We start from the raw sequence: 6,707 nt of genomic DNA on the forward strand, positions 1-6,707 counted from the left end.
CCGACTGCGGGGCGGCCGGCCCCCTGCCGCTCTCCTGCCGGGCGGTAGGGACCTAAATTTACATTTAATCGCATTTTGGCCCCTGGGGGAGCCCGGTAGGTACCCACCGCCCACTGGCAGGGCGGTAGGCTAGGCTGCCGCCCGGCGGGGGGGGGGGGGGGGGGGCGGCAGGCCCCTCCTCACCGCAATGAACGTGCAGTGCGGCATTAGATGTGGTTTTAGATATTTTGGATAGAAATAAAAAACCGTTAGTAAAGTAGATGAATATTAAAAGTATAACTTAGCAATTCATACACATACGCAACTAAGAACGAAATAGGTGATGCATAAGAACGAAATAAGTATAACATAACGACATGTCCATAAAAAAATACAGAAATAACTAGAAGCACCTCCTAACCACCCCGGCCATGTCGACCTCTTTTAAGCTGTGCGTGGACGTGGTCTGTAGGGTAGGTGTGTCGGTCTGGAGGCCCTACGTCTCTATCTGGACGTCCGGTGGCCACAGGTGTTTGGAAGGTAGGATCGGCCTGCTGGTTAGGTGTAGAAAATAACCGACTCCAGTCTTCGAAGTTCACCTCAAAGGTATCATGTGTGGCCCCTATGTAGTAGCAATTAAGATATCTTAATCATCGTCTTATAAGTCATCTATTTGGGTATATATTCATCATACGTACCTGTTGGTGGTGGATACGAAAAAGGACACATATCAGGAAGCTGGTGGTGCGATACTGTAAACCGTTCAAATTATTTAAAATATTCATAGAAATAAGAAGAACATGATAAATTCGGGCTACGGATTAGGTATTTACCTTGCGTTCCTTCTGCTGTCGCCATAGGGTAATACGAAGAAGGTCACGCATCATATAACTGTTGTGATCCTATATGTAAATGCAAAAGGAATTAGACTTCATACCAAAATTAATTGAAATTAAGATATGGACTATATGTTTACCGAAAGGTCGTGGTGGTGCCTGTGTTGGTTGAAATGACATCCCTGCAGTTGGTGCCATGGTACTAAACTGGGTCCCTCCGTGTGGTTGATAAGGTGGGTGTCCATCACCTGTATGGACTGAGAATTAATTGTTGTTTTCAAAGTAGGAAGTCAGTGATAATGCTGCTGAGACAAATAAGGTGCTGGGGAAGGCTGCTGCTGTGTGGGACCACAAAGAAACGAGGTCGAGGATTGAGACGAATCGTAGGAGTCCTCGTACGATGTCCGGCTACCAAAGGCTTCAAGCATGGAATGAGCTCTTTGTGGAACTCGGGTCCAGGCCGACTCTTGCTCATTCCTATCCATCATAGATCCCACTCGAATCCTCATCAAATTCTCCCTAGCATCTACGTCCATCAACCTGCACATTTCAAACTGCAAGCAAGAAAAAGGAAGACATTAACACTCTAATCCAAAGTATTTGAAAAGCGATGATAACTTTGACTCACCGCCCTAGCTAATGCCTCATCCCTATGTCGTGCATAGCCATCCTGTGGGGTCGCAACATGCGGCTGTGGATGCATGTCAGCATATAGCAAGCGGAAACGAGTCTTAGGCTGGTATCAGCTCAGGTACGCCCTGTACGAAGCCTCCGTGTGTGCAGGGGTCGGAAGCGCCACGTTCTCCTCTGCCTGGTCCCAGCCATCGACCCAAGGCTGCACCCTTGTCACCCACATGTTCGAGAAAGGTTGACCAGTCCTCGACAAACTAAATATTGATTAGTTAAAGCAGCAATGCATTATCACTGAAATGATATATGAATCGTTACCTGTGGTCATGACGTTGGACCCGATCCAATGCTGACAGCATAGGATACAACTGCCTTTGACCGAACTACCTCCTGACTCTGTCCGGGCAGTGGGCCTCAATGTAAACGTCATACACCAATGCTGTAGTTGTCATCCAAAGGCCCTGGTCCTGAGAGCAAACCGAAAATATCCCGAACGGTGCACGAGTGTTTATAGCCAACTGGGAGTAGGGCTCCCACACAACGTCTTCAGGTGTCAACCGATCAAACTCAGCTACAAACTCAGGATAGGACCGCCGAGACTGTACGTGGGCCCAACTCTTCTGCACGAAATTAATAGTATATACCAATAAGAAATACAAAGAGGGTCAAACAAAGCAACAGAATTGCCAACAGAATAGTACGAGTAGCAGTCATTTCCGTACCTGACGAGCGTACCAGAGAGTCCCCATGGTGGGCCTATCGTCCTCGGTGTCACCGTACATATCCGGCTCATACGGTGAGTGGTCGATAATTAGACGACCAATTGCTATCCTCTCGTATGACCAAAGCTGTAGCAGAATCGGACATCCTGTAAGAATTGCATTGTGCTTATTTTGCACCGATGCCTTGCAGAGGCCACGGCACGTGGCTGCAGGTACCGCTGAACCCCAACTGTATTGAGGCATTTCCTCCACAGCTGCGTAAGGCACAAGCACCCTATCCACATAGGCCCCGTGTGAGTTGTTGAACATTATGTATTCAAACAACCACAACAGGTATGCCTCAAGGGATCGAGTGACGCTATCCTCATCAGCATCATGTGCCAAATTGTCGTACTGCATAGAAAAGATGAACATTTATGAGTACAAGATCAATTATAAAATAAAACCATAACTGCACTAGTCAAAAGCATAACTCTAACATTACTCATAACAAAATGAGGTATGTACCTGGAACTGCGGGATCCATGACTTGGCAGGCCCTGTTGCTTTTGGGTGCTCCTCTACATTAATCGCGATGTCAATATTTGCAAAACACTCTTCTAGATCGTCCAACCACGTGAACGGGACAACGCGAGGCCCTACGACATCCCCACTGATAGGAAGACCCAGCAGCATCGCAACGTCCTGTAGGGTCGGTGACATCTCCCCACAAGGGAGGTGGAAGGTGTGTGTCTCAGGCCTCCATCTATCAACCAGAGCCGTCAGTAGGGACCTGTCCAGCTTTGCTAAACCACTCTCAGCAAGACGGCCTATAGTAAGAAGACCAGCCTCACTCAACCTGAAAAGTAGAACGATCAAAGGTAAGTACATTATGTAGGAAACGTATACGAAACAAACGTATTCTCAGAAACATAATCCGACGATATATCACCTGGGCACCCATCGTGGGTCAACATGAATCCACTCCGCTGGTGGACGTGGACGCATCGCGTTAAGTTTCATGCGCTGAACCACTGTAAGGAAGGACCGGTGCGACGAGTCTATGACTCGGTCAAGTAGAGCTGGCGTATCTTCGGCCATACCTAACAAAAAAACATAAGTTTTCTGCATTTTCTATAATTTATCTGAAATTTTCATAAACTTTTCTAGCATTTTCTAGCATTTCCTACAATTTTTGTACAATAAATTTTTATAAATAAATTTTTCTAACATTTTCTACAATTTTTCTGCATTTTCTACAATTTATCTGAATTTTTCATATACTTTTCTAACATTTTCTACAATAAATTTTTATAAATAATTTTTTCTAACATTTTCTACAATTTTTCTGCATTTTCTACAATTTATCTGAATTTTTCATATACTTTTCTAGCATTTTCTACAATTTCTTAGCATTTTTCAAAAAAATTTCTCGCATTAAACAACTAATCAATACCACAAAAATGGTTGGTAAATCTAAATGGTTATTTTAAAAAGTAATCCTAATTCTACATAAATTATAATAAAAACAGTACCTAAATCGCTAAAATATCATTACTGCTACATACACTAATTATAGAATTAAACATACAAAAAATTTAGAATGAGAAAGTTGAGAAATATTTATTACCTGCGGTTCGAATCCAAAATCCGGCAGGGCTTCGCCACTGCAACTCCCTCCCTCACCCCCCCTCTCTCCCTCCCCCTCTCTGGATGTCGTGGGAAGAAAATGAGGGGGGAGCTCAGCCCTTTTATATAGAGGGGGGAGCCTGCCGCCCCCCTGCCGGGCTGCAGCCTGGCCTACCACCCGCCAGTGGGCGGCGGGTACCTGCCGCCCGGCAGGGGGGCGGCTGGCCCCACCAGGGCCAAAATGTGATTAAATATAAATTTTATTTACATTGAGCTCCCTACCGCCCGGCAGGAGGACGGCAGGGGCCGGCCGCCCCGCAGCCGGGCGGTAGGGGTACAAAACTGTAAATTATAAAACCGAAAATATATTTCTGTAAAAAACAATTTTGAAAATTATAAAAATAAAAAACACCTATTTCTCCTTCCAATCGATCGGACAGCCGCGGCGACCCCATAGCCACGGGCTGGCATCAGGCGCGGGAGCGCGCTCCTTTCCTTTCCGCTGTTCCGTTTTTTGTCTGGCCCAGTTCGCCCTTGGTTTATTTTTTTTTGACCCAGTTTGTTGCTGCCGGCGTGGCACATTATGTTTGTCATCAGTTCATTTTTTTCAATGCAGTTTTTTGGGAAATTGGAAATATGTGGGGTCCACAAATATTAAGCTCTCCAAACCACAGACGGCGGTGGATTTTTACATTCAAGTTATGTGGCACAGAAGTTATCAATATTTTAATTGTACATAGTTACATGACATACTTTTGTGTTTTTCATAAATAACTTTTAAAAAAAAGTATTGACATGCTTTATATTTTATCACGCATAACTTTATATTTTACCACACATAACTTTTTGACACCAGAAAATTTTTACATAGAAGTTATGTGACACATAAGTTATCAATACATTTAATTATTCATAGCTTTTATTTTTTCTTAACACGACATAAGTTTTTGTTTTACATAGTTATGTGTTTTCATAAATAACTTTTGCAAAAAAGTTTTGACACGTTTTTTATATTTTATCATATATAACTTTGTATTTTATCACACATAACTTATGTAAATAAGTATACTTTCTTTGGTATTAACATAAGTTTGTGTTTCTTTTTTTTTTGCCAGATATCTCACGAAATGATGCAATCATTTTGAATTCGAATAGCAACAAATGGGCGGTCTACATTTAATGAGAAATGATAATATGTGTAAAAAATTATCACCTATTTTTGGTTTTTCTCTACGTACTTATATATGATACTATTTGCGTCAGCCAGCACGTTGTTTCGATATATTAAACTTATCATTTTTTGTTTTATATATTAAACTTATGCAAAAAGATGTAATAACTTATCCACTACGAAAAATTATGTATATAACTTTTATTCGAACATATTTAGATATATAACTTTTTATGCTACATATGCAGAACAGTGAACGATTAATATAAAAACTTGTATACGCAACTTTTTCTTATAACCCATATTAACTTTTTTCCACTGCATCCTTGAAAAAGTAGAAAATTATGTATATAACTTTTTGTTCGAACATATTTAGATATATAACTTATGCTACATACATTTTTCCTATAACCTATATATGTAACTTTTTGTAGTGCATCCTGGAAAAATGGAAAATCATGTTTTTACTAAAATTATTGTTTTTCTAATTTTTCAAGGACCCAACAATTCCCGAAAAAATTATGCGTTCTGAAAGAGAATTGTGCGCACGGCCCAACAATTGTGCGCACGGCCCAACAAGAGAAGGACCCGTGCAGTGAAAAGGGAAGGATCCAAAAAAGGAAAAGGAATTGACTGGTTGCCCAAAATGGAATATGCAAAAGTTGTCCCATGTTTGCTACCATCCCTGTTGGCGCGCGCGATTTAGCAGTCCCCCTCGCGCTCGGCCCAGCACAGCAGCCGAGCGGCGGCCCAGATGGGCGCGGTAGGCAGCCCAGGTCGAGGGGAAGTCGGCCCGCAGCCCAGGTTGGGGCAAAGGGTCCAGGGCCAGGAGCCGGCCCAGCAAGCGCCGTAAAGGGAGCAGCGTGCAGTGAGCCCAACTCGCGGACGCAGCCCAGGTAAACTTTGGTTTGTTTATTTTTTGCTCATTCAAATGTTTTACATGCTTTCTTAGTTAATCTAGACAACTAGTGTTAAATCCTGTTAATATTTTTTATCCTTACATGCTCAGTTAGATAGTTTTAATTACTTTTTGCTCTTGTTAATTTTAATTAATTTAAGCATGCTTATTTAGGGTGCTTTGGAAGTAATTTAGCCTCACTTTTAGTGAGGCACAACTAGGATGTAATTGGTACGAATATTTTCTGATCATATTCGAATTCGATCCGGTTCGGAAGGATTTTTATCCGATCGTATCCTATTCTGGATATTCGATATTCGAAACCGATCCGTATCCGGATACTAAAAATTGCATTTTTATAATGTCAATATCCATTACAATTTTAACCGGCAAAACTAACACTATCCTATTCTATCCGTATTCGAAAAAATATGAATATAAATATGGTATATGTAATGACCCTGTTCTGCTCCAGCAGCCTCCAGCCAGCCAGCAGTGTTTTCCTCTCACACCACTCCAGCAGCAGCCTCCCGCCACCAACAGTGTTTTTCTCTCACACCACTCCAGCAGCAGCCTCCAGCACCAGCACAGCGAACAGGGCCAATATATGTTCGTATTCGATCCATTTGCATCACTAGGCACGCACAACAAGTCTCGGAAGCAGCATTAAATTTACAGAAATCGTGGGCATTGGTGGTATTAGCCAGACCACCCTTGCTTAAAGGCTTTTCAACAATGAACACAATCAAGGAAAGGTTTGATAATCAGAATCCAGAATTGTCTTGGTAGTCAAAAACTACCAGGGAATATATTAAAACTACCAAGAAAATTGTTCGTGGAGGCCAACCACCAATCAAAATGCA

The 6,707-nt window shown here is 42.3% G+C and overlaps 1 long non-coding RNA gene across 1 annotated transcript; it reads right to left on the minus strand.

The window, feature by feature from the left end:
• Positions 1-1,334: 1,334 nt before the first annotated feature.
• On the minus strand, positions 1,335-2,232 carry LOC120686944. The gene is made up of 3 exons (XR_005680452.1): positions 2,168-2,232; positions 1,764-2,065; positions 1,335-1,369 (listed from the first exon to the last, which is right to left on the minus strand). It is a non-coding gene; the product is annotated as an uncharacterized LOC120686944 (long non-coding RNA).
• Between the last annotated feature and the right edge of the window lie 4,475 nt (positions 2,233-6,707).

The sequence above is a fragment of the Panicum virgatum genome, chromosome 8N (genome assembly GCF_016808335.1).
Source record: "Panicum virgatum strain AP13 chromosome 8N, P.virgatum_v5, whole genome shotgun sequence".
NCBI classification, from domain to species: Eukaryota; Viridiplantae; Streptophyta; class Magnoliopsida; order Poales; family Poaceae; genus Panicum; species Panicum virgatum.